Genomic DNA, 14,018 nt, shown 5'->3' with positions numbered 1-14,018 from the left:
AGAATAATCCCAGCTTTTCCAATCTCTCCACATAATTGAAGTTCCTTATGCCTAGTTTCATCCTGGAAACCTCCTCTGTACCCTCTCCAAGGCCTTGACATCCTTTCTAAAGTGTCATGCCCAGAATTGTACACAATACTCAAGCTGTGGCCTAGCCGGTGATTTGTAAAGGTTTAGCATGACTTCTTTGTTTTTGTATTCAATGCCACTATTTACAAAGCCAAGTATCCCATCAGCTTTCTTAACCACCTTATTAACTTGCCCTGCTACCTTCAAAGATTTGTGAATATGAACCCCCAGCTCCCTCTGCTCTAGTACCATTTAGATTATACTGCCTCTCCATGTTGTTCCTCCCAAAGTGCATCACTTCAAACTTATCAGCATAAAATTGCATCTGCCATGTGTCTGTTCATTTCACCAGTCTGTCTACGTCCTCCTGAAGTCTGCTACTATCCTGCTCACTATTCACTATGTTGCCAAGCAGGAGGAGAAGGCAAAGCCACACCTGGGAACTCACTCAGCTACTGCTGTAAGAGATGGAAACATGGCTGCACTCGCAGATGGTTTGTGCTGACTAAGTGCTAAGGGTCAAAGATGAGAAATGGTTTCTCTTTTTTGAGGGTCATACTCGGAGGAGACCCTTGCATGAGTCTAACAGGAAGGAAAAATTGGACTGCAAGAAACTCATTGCAGTTCTCATTCTTCTTATCTCTACAGAAGCTGGAAACAAGAAAGATGTTGCAGAGAGAGAGAAAGACAGAGATGGAACCACTGCTAGAACTTGCAACATCTGGCACTGCCAGTCAAAATTGATCCATTCTGTCATGATCCCATCACTTGCACTCACCAACCCAAATAGGTTACCTTGGGGTGATAGATAGTTGAGAAGAGGAATTCACATAGGGTCACAAGGATGTCACACGATGAGGTACTGAAGGTGGGGCATAATGTACCCGAATGGAGAAACATCACTCAAGCAGTTTGTGGGTTCCTGGGGGAAATCGACAGTCATGGTGAAGCATTCAATGAAAAGCGTGCTCTTCGCAAGTGAGCTGCAGGATTCAGACATGAAGATATCTCCCCTGAGGGAAAGTAATATGTCATATTTTGGGATGTTTTAGCTATTTTTCCACAGAAAGGATTTGGAAAGAAAAAGAGTTACTTTTAAACGTTGAATTTTTAAAGAAAGTAAATTCAAACAAGATGAAAGGAAAAACGGTGGGGTGGGGGGGTGGGGGGAGGGGGGGAGGGTTGGCAAAATTCAACTTCAGCAGGGGTGCAAAACATGTTATATATCCCACCCGATTTTCCTATCCCCCCCAAGATGGATAAGTGGTTAATGAACTTAGCATTGATACTGTTTCCCTGCAAACTGTAAATAATAAGTAATTTGTTAACCTGTCTCAGCATTCGATAAACACCTCAACCCCACTCAGTTGGGAAGTCTCTGGTCCTTTCTGGCTGTGTACAATGGGGTCGGTAGCTTTACCACGCTGTTAACTCCACGACCGACCCATTGTAACTTTCACTGAAACCTACTGCCAAAGCGCCTGTGGTAGGCCAATTCTCACGGAAATCACAGAATCATAGAAACTTACGGCACAGAAGGAGTCCATTCGGCCCATTGTGTCCGTGCTGGCCGAAAAAGAGCTATCCAGCTTAATCCCGCTTTCCAGCACTTGGTCCGTAGCCCTGTAGGTTACGGCACTTCAAGTGCACATCCAAGTACTTTTTAAACAAGTTGAGGGTTTCTGCCTCTACCACCCTTTCAGTCAGTGAGTTCCAGACCCCCAACACCCTTTGGCTGAAAAAAATTCTCCTCAGCTCCTCTCTAATCCTTCTATCAATTACTTTAAATTTATGCCCCCTAGTCACTGACCCCTCTGCCACGGGAAATAGGTCCTCCCTATCTACTCTATCTGGTCCCATCATAATTTCATATAACTCAATTAAATCTCCCCTCAGCCTCATTTGTTCCAAAGAAAACAATCCCAGCCTATTCAATCTTTTCTCATAGCTAAAATTCTCCAGCTTTGGCAACATCCTCGTAATTCTCCTTTGTACTCTCTCGAGTGTAATCACATCTATGTCATTAGGACCCCAATTGCAATTTTATGTGACACATGGGCGGAGCTTTTGACATGAGTGCTCCGCCCATGTGTAGCAGCGTTCCAATCAGGAAATGGCCAGAATAATTAAAAGAAACATTTTTTTTGTGGAACCGGAAGAAGCAGGATGCTCCACCTGGCTCGGCAAAAATATTGCGGGATGCTACCAGCTCGGTCTTGCCACGCCTTGGCATTGCATCTCCCCCTCCCCTCTTAGCACCTACCTGTGGGCCTCTGCCGGTTTCCCAGCCGGCTGATATTCCTGAGGCCGAAGAATGCCGAGCTGCATCAGGACACCTTTTTGGCGACCACCGCTCACCTGCCAAATTCAAATGAGATTGAAGCCTCAAAATCACAGCAGCCTCTTCACCACCAGAGCAGGCAGCCATCCAATGTTCTCTGCCAGTCTGCCACCCAAAAGTCAAAATCAACCCCATTGTGATTAAAAATTCAGAAAGTCAGTTAGCAATCAGGTCCAGTAAAGGCTGCAAAGTCATTTAAATCTTCAAATAGAAAGCTGCAAAAACAGGCTTTGGCCAGGCTCAGATATGCAGTAGAGGAGTTAGGACTTATTTTAAATAAGGTGACCCACTGATGTGGGGAAGCATAGAGTGTGCCTTATTTTGTCTTATTACATGACAACAAATTGTATTAATTGAGCCAAGCGGGCCTGATCATAACTGTTGCTCTGTATGTTCACCCATTGTGAAATAAAACTGCTTTACAATTTGTATCCAGCCTCATCTTATTGTGTTTTCTCACTTCACCTTCAAAGGGCAATTTTGCAATGCAACTCTATTCAGTTACCTACTTTGAGATCTAAAGGCTTTATTAGTGTTGTCGGGAATTTAATCCGTCCAACAAGATGTTAGCTAATATGGTGCAATATCTTCACTCCATGCAAATTAGCAATTTGACTTGTACAGATGAAATTACTAATGTAGAAGGTTGGATGCATACAAAATGACTGATAAAAGAGACACTTTTGGAACTTTACAAATGGTTACTGAACATAGAAAAAAAAAATCTTTACTGGCAAGAAAATGCCTCCACGCATTCCACATCACTTTGTTAAGAAGAATCTTTACTCTAAGTTACCCAGAAATGTCACTGATTATCATGAGACATTAAACATTCTGCAAGGCGTAAATTAGAAAATGACAAATCAAAACCATACTTTCTGACTATAAAAGGTCACCAAGAAAATTGTTTGACATCACCAGGGAAAATCATTGTCCAGATAGCCCAACTGAGGTGATGACAATATTACCTCCTCCTCCTCTGAGGCTAATCTGGAATCTAGTAATTGACAGAGTAATTGGCATCTCACTTACGATAAATACATATTGTCATTGTAACTTTATAAAATTTGCTCTAATTTGCATGCTGACAACATGCAGTGAAACCTCACACGTTCAGTTAATGATGTCCTTCATCATTTGTGTTCCAAGTAAATAATTTAATAATTGCTCTCATCTTCAATACTGAAGATCTGAGATATCCACAAGTTTCATCTACTATTGAGAGCGCATTTCATTTGCCACCAAAACCAAACATTAAGTTGATTGTGTTAATTAGTATCTCCCACGAGTTTGCAAGAAATGCCCCTATTGGCTTGATGATGTAACAGTCATTGCTTGCAGACTCCACATCATTTCTCAAAAATTACTCCAAGAATTCTAAACATTACTTTCTGTATTGCTGTAATAAAATCAATTTAAAAACACCACAGAGAGAGCCAGCGGTAGGGTGTTGGGGGTCCCAAGTGAGACTAATCATACGGTCCTGCTACCTAACGTGATTTTTGCCAGAGATTTTTTCTTTTTAACCACACAGTGCTACATACTATTGGGATAGATTTTCCAATCCTGTTGCAAAGTTGGAATTTCATGCATTGCTGCAGCTATCAAAAGGACCGCAGCAGCCACTTAAAGAGAAGTAGCCTTAAAGATAAGTGGCTGAATGTAGATGGCAAGACATTTTTGGACAGCAAAAGAATCCAGATAGAAAAAGTAAGTGGATGGCAACATCAATATGAATCCAAGAAATGATGTCTCTGGGCAAGTGTTGGAGTGGCACGGGACCTGTACCCCCATTTGATAGATGGCAAAGTAGAGGAGTTGCTGCAGATGGTGAGCATGAGGAAGTTGATCACTTCAGTGAACATAGGAACAGGAGTAGGCCATTTAGCCCCTCAAACCTGTTCCGCCATTCAATTAGATCACAGCTGATCTGTGACCTAACTCCATATACCCGTCTTATCCCCATTTCCCTTAATACCTTTGGTTAACAAAAACCTATCAATCTCAGATTTAAAATTAACAATCCTCTTCAGATGACGGTCATGCAGCATGCCTTCTGGGTAGTGCCAACCAGAGGGAACACCGTGTATGATAACCACAGGACCTGAGAACAGACGCAAAAGAAAATGGAAGGCCTTAAAAAAACTGTTAAGACTTCTCAGCAGTACCATGAATGCTCCCTCATGGCCCAACAAAAAATACTATAAGAACCATTAGTATGGCCAATCCACATTCAGTTCCATTGGGCGGGGCTTGGGCGCCATGAGCTTGGCCCAGTGAAGCCCAAAATTGCTTTGGGGTCCGAAACAGATAATTGGACCCCACTTTAAATATGCACGAGCCTCCCACCTCCTGGCGGCAGGAGTACTGGCAGCCTAAAATCAAAAATAGCAACGGAAAATTGGGTGGTAAGTTATTTTTTTTCCCCCCAAATTGCATCTTGCTACCATCCCATTGATGCTGAAAAACGGGACAGCAGTGAGACGAAAATCACCACCATTACTTTTCATTAAGTTCACAAGCAGATTACTAAGATTTTAGTTTGATCATTAGTGATCTGATGACAATTTGATTTTAAACAGATTTACTTTAAAACTTTACTAGGATAATAAATTATAAAGTTATTTAAAATCTACATGCTGGTTGTTAATTGAATGAGCATGCACCTCTGGTTATTTTCAGTAGTGATTCCTCTCTATTTCAAGTTGAAATAATCATTGTGTGCCTTTTATTTTAAACTTATTTTCCACCAACTTTGATGCTGTCAGCACATTTGATCACTTTTCAGTCCATATTTATTCCTCAGATCATCAACATCTTCCTGACACATGGATTGTTGGTGTGATTGCATTACCAAGACCAGTCAGCCCATATTCAACCCCTGTTTGGATACACACATGGCTTCTACGATAGTGACTGCTTCTCCAACTGTTGGGAATCCAAAAACTCGGATTAGGATTCTCAACCCAATGGTTGTGGTTTTGTTCTGAAGTGAGAATGTAACATATATGCTGATGATACAACTGCAGGGTGTACTTGTTGGCTGGTACGGTAATATATACTAACAGGCTAAGGGTCCTATATTCATCTGAACCAGCAGTAGTCACAGGTTCAATAATGTAGCACACACAGACACACAAAATCATTGCAACCATACATGTCCGACCACTTCACCACTAGGCTGCATGAAACAATATAAAGTTATAGTCCAACAATTTTATTTTAAAATCCACAAGCTTTCGGAGGCTTCCTCCTTCCTCAGGTGAATGTGGAAATGAAATCCTCGAACCTATCGCATTTATAAATCACAGAACAATGTCTGGTGATTACAGATAGTCTTTTCAACTGCCCGTTGCCAAGGCAACCAAAGTGTTCAGACAGACAGGTGTTACCTACAGGGCCACCGAATATACAAACAGAACTAAAAAAACAGATGATGTGGAGATGCCAATTAAAAAAAGAGCGAGAGAGGCAGAAACATAGAAACATCCGGAAGGAAAAGACAGCAATTGACCAGTTATATTAAAAACAGATAACATTTGTTCGCTGGTGGGGTAACGTGTAGTGTGACATGAACCCAAGATCCCGGTTGAGGCCGTCCTCATGGGTGCGGAACTTGGCTATCAATTTCTGCTCGACGATTTTGCGTTGTCGAGTGTCTCGAAGGCCGCCTTGGAGTACGCTTACCCGAAGGTCGGTGGCTGAATGTCCTTGACTGCTAAAGTGTTCCCCGACTGGGAGGGAACCCTCCTGTCTGGCGATTGTTGCGCGGTGTCCGTTCATCCGTTGTCGCAGCGTTTGCATGGTCTCGCCAATGTACCATGCTCTGGGGCATCCTTTCCTGCAACGTATGAGGTAGACAACATTGGCCGAGTCACAGGAGTATGAACCATGCACCTGGTGGGTGGTGTCCTCTCGTGTGATGGTGGTATCTGTGTCGATGATCTGGCATGTCTTGCAGAGGTTACCGTGGCAGGGTTGTGTGGTGTCGTGGACGCTGTTCTCCTGAAAGCTGGGTAATTTGCTGCGAACGATGGTCTGTTTGAGGTTGGGTGGCTGTTTAAAGGCGAGTAGTGGAGGTGTGGGGATGGCCATAGCGAGGTGTTCGGCGTCATTGATGACATGTTGAAGGCTGTGGAGAACATGGCGTAGTTTCTCCGCTCCGGGGAAGTACTGGACGACGAAAAAATCATCTGTTTTTTTAGTTCTGGCCGTTTGTATATTCGGTAACACCTGTCTGTCTGAACACTTTGGTTGCCTTGGCAACGGGCAGTTGAAAAGACTATCTGTAATCACCAGGCATTGTTCTGTGATTTATAAATGCGATAGGTTCGAGGATTTCATTTCCACATTCACCTGAGGAAGGAGGAAGCCTCCGAAAGCTTGTGGATTTTAAAATAAAATTGTTGGACTATAACTTGGTGTTGTAAAATTGTTTACAATTGTCAACCCCAGTCCATCACCGGCATCTCCACATCATGAAAAAATATAGTGATGGACTTTGCTATCTAGATCAAATTTACACCATTCTTACATAATACACAGGCAAAGTTCCATGGCACTGCAGCACTGAACTACAATTAAATGTTTACACCAGAAACAAATTGTGAAACGTCAGCTCTCCTTAAGTGGAGTGAGCTGTATGCATATTGTTAAAACAATATTATCCAAAAACTTAGGTCTCTTAAGTAATAATCTGTACAAAGTACAGGTTTCAGACCAAACAATGAAAGGACTCCCAAACTCAAATTGCACAAGCACATGAAACTGATAAGGCAGGTATGCTGGTTTTATTAACTTACTGGAACGATGGCATGAATAAACAGCCATTGTTTTAAATCTCAGCTTGTTACATGAATAAGTACACTTGGACTACCAGGGCTGTTATCTAAATGGCATAAATTTAATTTATATTGGCTTACCTGCATTATTTACCAATCGTGGTGATGCGGTTAATTCCTTACAAAATGTGCGATATATTGAATGCCCATGGATTTTCCAGACATATAAATTGAAATTTACACATTAGGATATTAAAATGTGTTTTGAATAAATGCTAAACTTTGCTCCCCCAATGTCACAACCATAATTCTTAATTATAAATTGGAATGCTGCTCACACCATTTGCATATACATACCTGAACTTGGCCAGTTTAACCAGACCAGGCTTTACTGGGAGCAATACATAGTGTTTTAAAATCAACATTTTCCACAATTAATATGAAAATTACTGTGTGGTTTAGCCACTATAAACAACAACAATTTGCATTTATATAGCGCCTTCAATGTAGTAAAACATCCCAAGGCGCTTCACAGAAGCAATATCAAACAAAATTTGACACCAAACGACATCGAGATATTAGGACAGGTGACCAAAACCTTGATCAAAGAGGTAGGTTTTAAGGAGCATCTCAAAGGAGAGAGAGGTTGAGAGGCAGAGAGGTTTAAGGAGGGAATTCCAGAACTTAGGGCCTAGGCATCCAAGGCACGGTCGCCTATGAAAGGGCGATGGAAATCGGGGATGCGCAAAGTCCAGAATTGGAAGAGCACAGAGATCTCGGCGGGTTAGAGGTTCCAGAGGTTGGAAGGGGTGAGGCCATGGAGGGATTTGGATACACGGTTGAGAATTTTAAATTCGAGGCAATGCTGGACCGAGAGTCAATGTAGGTCAGCGAGCACAGGGGTGATAGGTGAACTGGTATTGTTGAGATTTAAGATATGAGCGACAGAGTTTTGGATGAGCTCAAGTTTATGGAGGGTGGAAGATGGGAGGCTGGCGGGGAGAGCAATGGAATAGTCGAGTCTAGAGCTAACAAAACCAAATTACACCGTGGGACACCAACATATACTGTTCAATGCATCTGTCTGTAATTGCCATCTCTATATTAATGGACGCATTGACCCATTTAAAAGAAATAGATTAGTGCCTTTATTAAAATAGGAGAAATTAATTTCTGAGGAATACATTACACTTTGATAATTTTATATTTCATGGTAGAATTTCAGAACTTAGGTTCCTAATTTCTTCAAAACCCAGGGCGCGATTTTCACAGGAAAATGCAGGTCCGTTGGGGGCGGGGAGGCTCCGAAAATCGCAGAAATCCCGTCCAGGTTCGGAGACCGACTCCAACCCGCCGATGTCCGAGTTCCCCAAGGACACTCCCAATTAAAGCCGGCGGGATGATAATTAAAGAGCCAAATGTACATCATTGAGGTGCTTAAGGCACTTTACTTGTGACAGATTACATACTTAGAACGATTTTTAAACTTACCTGGGCGGCTTTCCCACGACTTCTGATTCATGCCTGGTGAAACAAAGAAACAAAATTAATTACATAAAAAAACCATTGCACAATGTTAAAACACTAGATGAACCTATCTTTCCGCCCTGCTCTGATGTCCGATAACTCCCTCTCCACCCCCCCCCCCCCGATCTCCCCCTCTTCACCCCTCCGATGTCCCTCTCTTCACACCCCTCTCCACCCTCAGATCTTCTCCCTTCCCCCCTCCCCCTCCCGATCTTCCCCCCTCTCCCCCCCCCGACGATCTTCCCCTCTCCCCCCCGACGATCTTCCCCTCTCCCCCCCGACGATCTTCCCCTCTCCCCCCCCGACGATCTTCCCCTCTCCCCCCCCCCCGACGATCTTCCCCTCTCCCCCCCCCCCCCGACGATCTTCCCCTCTCCCCCCCGACGATCTTCCCCTCTCCCCCCCACCCCCCGACGATCATCATATTTGGTCATCATTCCTAGGATTTTTCCCACTTTAAAGGAGATCACGATGCACTCAGCGATTGGAGAGATAAGCTCTGCACTGCTGGCACCAGGTTGCCTCTGGTGACTCACAGAGGGTTTTTTTTTAAATTACTGCCATTTTTTTTTATACTAAGGGGTTCATTTTGTTCCAGTCAATATTTTTAAACTAATTTCAATGAAGGTTTCTTTCACATGGGTATTAAAGATTGGGAATACCCAACAACTAATATACATCAATGATTAGTCGGCGTAGCTAGCCAGTGGTGAAAGGTTCAGCACAATAGGACTGTCACATAACATTAATTGGGACCTGCTCTAATTAATGAGGCACATAACATGACCCTCACAGCATCACTGACAGGCACAATACCTTCAGAACATTGTGGGCACTCTGCATTTTTAAATATAGATCTATAAAGCAATTGCCTGTGAGTAGACGCAGGGCTGCAGTGTAACTTTGGAGTTGCCTGAATGATGCATGAAGACATGAAGATTGGAAGGACAGAAAGAAAGAAAGACTTGCATTTATGTAATGCCTTTCATGACCTCAGGACATCCCAAAGCAATTTACAGCCAATTGAGTACTTTTTTGAAGTGTAGTCACTGTTGAAATGTAGGAAGTGTATATAAATAATAGAAGCGCTCAGTAACTTGAAATTTGGCTAAGTGCAACAAAGTAAAAGCAAAAACAGCTGCCTTCTCATAGCTTACCGTATCATTTAAAACCCTTGATTTGATTACAACCGTTATTTATTCCCCAAATACTGCTTAACAGCATTCAGAAAACTTTATTATTATACCAAAATTTAATTTCAGAAGTAAAAAGATTCAGTATCGATTCAGGTAAAGCCTTTCCAGTTTTACAATGGAGTTAAGCTTCCTGCAAAGGAAATTTGGTTACACATCGTGCTACAAAAATTTAAATCTTCCAGAGGAAGTGGTAATTTGCTTACTCAAAATATTCTCTCCTCCCTCGGATCTCAAAGTTGCAAATGAGAAATTTCAAACCTGTAGATCTAATTTTAAAGAGAGTGGGAGAGAATTATTCTTCCCCCACACCCTGAACCAGGAAGTGCTATATTTTGAGGAGGCACAATAGTTCTGATTGCTAATAACTGTTTTGTTGCATACGCCTACTTGTTGAACACAGTACTAATTAAATGACTACATTTCTCATATAAAGGTACCATTTAACTTAAGTTAGATTAATAGCAGAGTTAAGATTAAGCGGTTAAAAATGACATTTTACAACTGTAGAAATTATCTCCCGCTATATCAATTAGTTATTGATTGTTATATTTTTATATTAACTATAGACACACTATAAAGATGGATAGGCATCACCCCTTATGCATCAATTATAGCAACAGTGGATATTCCTTGGAGTCTGATGTTTTTGTATAAATCAGTATTGAGGGAAACACTAATCTGTAAGAGCAAGTTTCTAATGGCAATTTTGTTGCATATAACTGTTCTTAATGTCACAATTGAGACTGAACCCAATGGTGTATTATTTTGTCATTATGATTGGGTTTTGTTTGGGATAATTATTGTGCGCTGTCCTTTGTAGGGGTAGACACTTTTAATGAAAAAATATTAGGAAAGAGATCACAAACATTTTTTCATTCAAAGTGCCTACTTTTTTTTTTAAACAGGGTTCTCAACAAATCATTTAGGGAGGGAAGGTCTATCCAAGAAGCAGAAACAACCTAGGCAATTTTATCTTTTATAATTTAAAATAAGCTGCTCAATGCTATGCCACAGCAGAAAGTTGTTAATTTAGAAGGGTCTAGGATGTGTCTGAACACGTCACGATAATGGAGATAGTAGACCATTTTGGGCCAATGTGTGAAAACTTGGGTTGGGCCTTATTCAAAGGCTCCTGTTTCATAATAATATGAGGAAGCATGGAAGAATGATCCTACTCAGCCTCTTCCCGAGGTCCTCACCATCATAGATGCCAGTGTTGAGTCAACTCGGTTCACTTCACGAGGCAGCTGAGTGCACTGGAAACAGCAAAAATTATGACATCACAACTGTACTGCTGAGGACCTGCACACCAGAAATAACTGCCTCCCCCACCCACCCCTAGCCATGCTGTTCCAGTGCAACTATGACGGTGGATTCTACCTGATAACATAGAAAATTGCCCAGTTATGTCCTATCTCCTGCCAATTATCCCCACATCAGCCTCCTCTCATTGCATCTAGCATCCTGGTTGTCCACAGCCTCTCCAACCTCCTTGCAGAATATATCTTTCTCCACACCACTTTGCCAACATAATGCTTTTCTAGTCTTCTTCACGACCTCAGATGTCCTCCAAACTTTCTCGCCAATCTTGGTGCTTAATGATTTTCTGGACCAAACTTGACTCCTGGCCCTCCAGCCTGCATAAGACCATAAGACCATAAGAGATAGGAGCAGGAGTACACCATTCAGCCCCTCGAGCCTGCTCTGCCATTCAATGAGATCATGACTGATCTGATTTTTACCTCAATTCCACTTTCCCGCCTTTTCCCCATATCCTTCGACTCCCTTGCTGATCAAAAATTTGTCTAACTCAGCCGTGAATGTATTCAATGACTCAGCCTCCACAGCTTTTTGGGGTAAAGAATTCCAAAGATTCACAACCCTCTGGGAGAAGAAATTCCTCCTCATTTCCGTCTTAAACAGGCAACTCCTTGTTCTGAGACTATGCCCCCTAGTTTTAGATTCCCCCATGAGGGATAACATCCTCTCAGCATCTACCCTATCGAGTCCCCTCAGAATCTTGTATGTTTCAATAAGATCTCCTTTCATTCTTCTAAACTTCAATGAGTATAGACCCAACCTGTTCAATCTTTCCTCATAAGACAACCCTTCCATACCCAGAATCAACCTAATGAACCTTCTCTGAACTGCCTCCAATGCAAAATGTCCTTCCTTAAATAAGGGCACCAGAACTGTACACAGTACTCCAGGTGTGGTCTCACCAGCACCCTGTGCAGTTGTAGCATGACTTCTCTGCTATTACACTCCATCCCCCTAGAAATAAAGGCCAATATGCATCTGGATCTCTGCACTTAGTTTGACTCCAGATCACTCCATTGAACCTGGACTCTGACTTCCAACTGACCCTAATTCTTGAAAACTAAGCTGGCTCAGATTGCCTCCACCTTTCCTCATCTTCTGCTGCTCAGAGGGGGCATGTCAAAGGAAACCTGTGCCCTCTGCTCCGCTTCCCAAAACAGTCTGCATCAAAGTTGTGCCATCTACTACATAAAGACCTATAGACAACATATTGATCAGAGACAGCTAATCCCATTTAAGTGAAGGTTAAAGGAAGAAAGAATTCGCATTTATTCTATGAGCTCAGGAAGTCCCAAAGAGCTTCACAGTCAATGAAATACTTTTAAAATATAGTCATTGTTGTAATACAGAGAAACACAGCAACCAATGTGTACAGCAAAGTTCCACAAACAGCAATGAGATAAATGACCAAATAACATTTTAGTGATGTTGGTCGAGTGATAAATGTAGGTCAGGGCACCAAAAGAACTCATCCACTCTTCTTTCACATCCATCCGAGGGGGCAGACAGGGCCTTAGTTTAATGTCTCATCTAAAAGATGGCACCTCCGACAGTGCAGCAATCCCTCACTGAAATGTCAGCCTAGATTATGTGCTCAAGTCTCTGGGGTGGGGCAAGAGTGCTACCATTGAGCCAGGACCAACACCCTGACAGCATGAAGCTTTCATACTACTGATCCTTCCAGCCAACCCAAGAAACATTTGCTGCATCAAGCATTGCTGACAAGGCTGGCATTTATTGCCCATCCCTAGTTGCCCTGAGAAGGTGTCGGTGGGACCTCTTCTTGAACTGTTGCTGTGTAATGGTTTTAATACAACTGAGTGGCTCGCTGTTGGTGTGGGACTGCAGTCACATATAGGCCAGACCAGGTAAGGATGGCAGGTTTCCCTCCCTAAAGGACAGTAGTGAACCAATTGGGTTCTTACAACAATCCGACAGCTTTTACTAATACCAGCTTTTTAAAAAAAATGTGAATTTAAGTTCTCAAACTACCATGGTGGGATTTGAACTCACGTTCTCTGAATTATTAGACCAAGGCTCGGGATTACTAGTCTAGTAACATAACCACTACACTACCATACCCATACAAAGCACAATACTTTCATCACTTTTCCAGTGGAAAAGGAGCATGCTGGACAGCTTTCAGTTGGCGACAAGATTCCTTCATGTGCAAAGCATCGCACATGATTCCCATCTGCATATTAGGGCTCTTCATATCAAACCCATAGCCTTCATTAATAGAAAGGGTTTGGACTCAATTATTGTTCAGATGGTATCTTACCACAGAAACATTATATTGCACAGCAGTGTGTTAATTGTTTTCAGGTGGTGCATATCAAATGGGGACTCTCTTGTGTCCATTTATATATGAGACCTTATCTAGGGGATGCTCAGTGGGTAATGTGGATCTCTGTGACTAAAGGTTTGGAAGCAAATGAAGATCACGCTCCAGTATTCTATCCTTCACCACCTGGCTATCCAATTTATTACACAGTTCTTGTTATCCAGGAAGCAGAGACGATGCCTTCACTATGCAGCATTTCAAGGTGCCTACATTATTTGAACAAACAACATGGTGGATGGCTGTTTGAGAAACCCCCCAACAGCAGAGGAGCACACCACCCTGAACACCCCAACATCAGTTGGCTGTTCCGCAGTTGTCACTTCCACCTTCAAGAATGCCACACAATGTCTGCAAAAGGACAATAGCTATGCACAATGTTGGCAGAACCCAGAGGGTGCAGCAGTTTCCAACTTAGGTTTGTGCCATGGCTGATGGCCTGC

The 14,018-nt window shown here is 42.5% G+C and overlaps 1 long non-coding RNA gene across 1 annotated transcript in view; it reads right to left on the bottom strand.

The window, feature by feature from the left end:
- Positions 1–10,197, bottom strand: part of LOC137321362 (uncharacterized) — a 54,519-nt gene extending 44,322 nt beyond the window's left edge. Inside the window, exons 1-2 of the long non-coding RNA XR_010962792.1 lie at positions 10,118–10,197; positions 8,683–8,715 (exon numbers count right to left, since the gene is read on the bottom strand). This is a non-coding gene — a long non-coding RNA (uncharacterized lncRNA). The remainder of the gene's footprint in view (positions 1–8,682; positions 8,716–10,117) is intronic.
- Positions 10,198–14,018: the final 3,821 nt, after the last annotated feature.

This window comes from Heptranchias perlo, chromosome 5, assembly GCF_035084215.1.
Source record: "Heptranchias perlo isolate sHepPer1 chromosome 5, sHepPer1.hap1, whole genome shotgun sequence".
In the NCBI taxonomy this organism is placed as follows: Eukaryota; Metazoa; Chordata; class Chondrichthyes; order Hexanchiformes; family Hexanchidae; genus Heptranchias; species Heptranchias perlo.
Note: the sequence above shows the minus strand (reverse complement) of the source record. Positions and strands in the feature narration are given on the sequence as shown.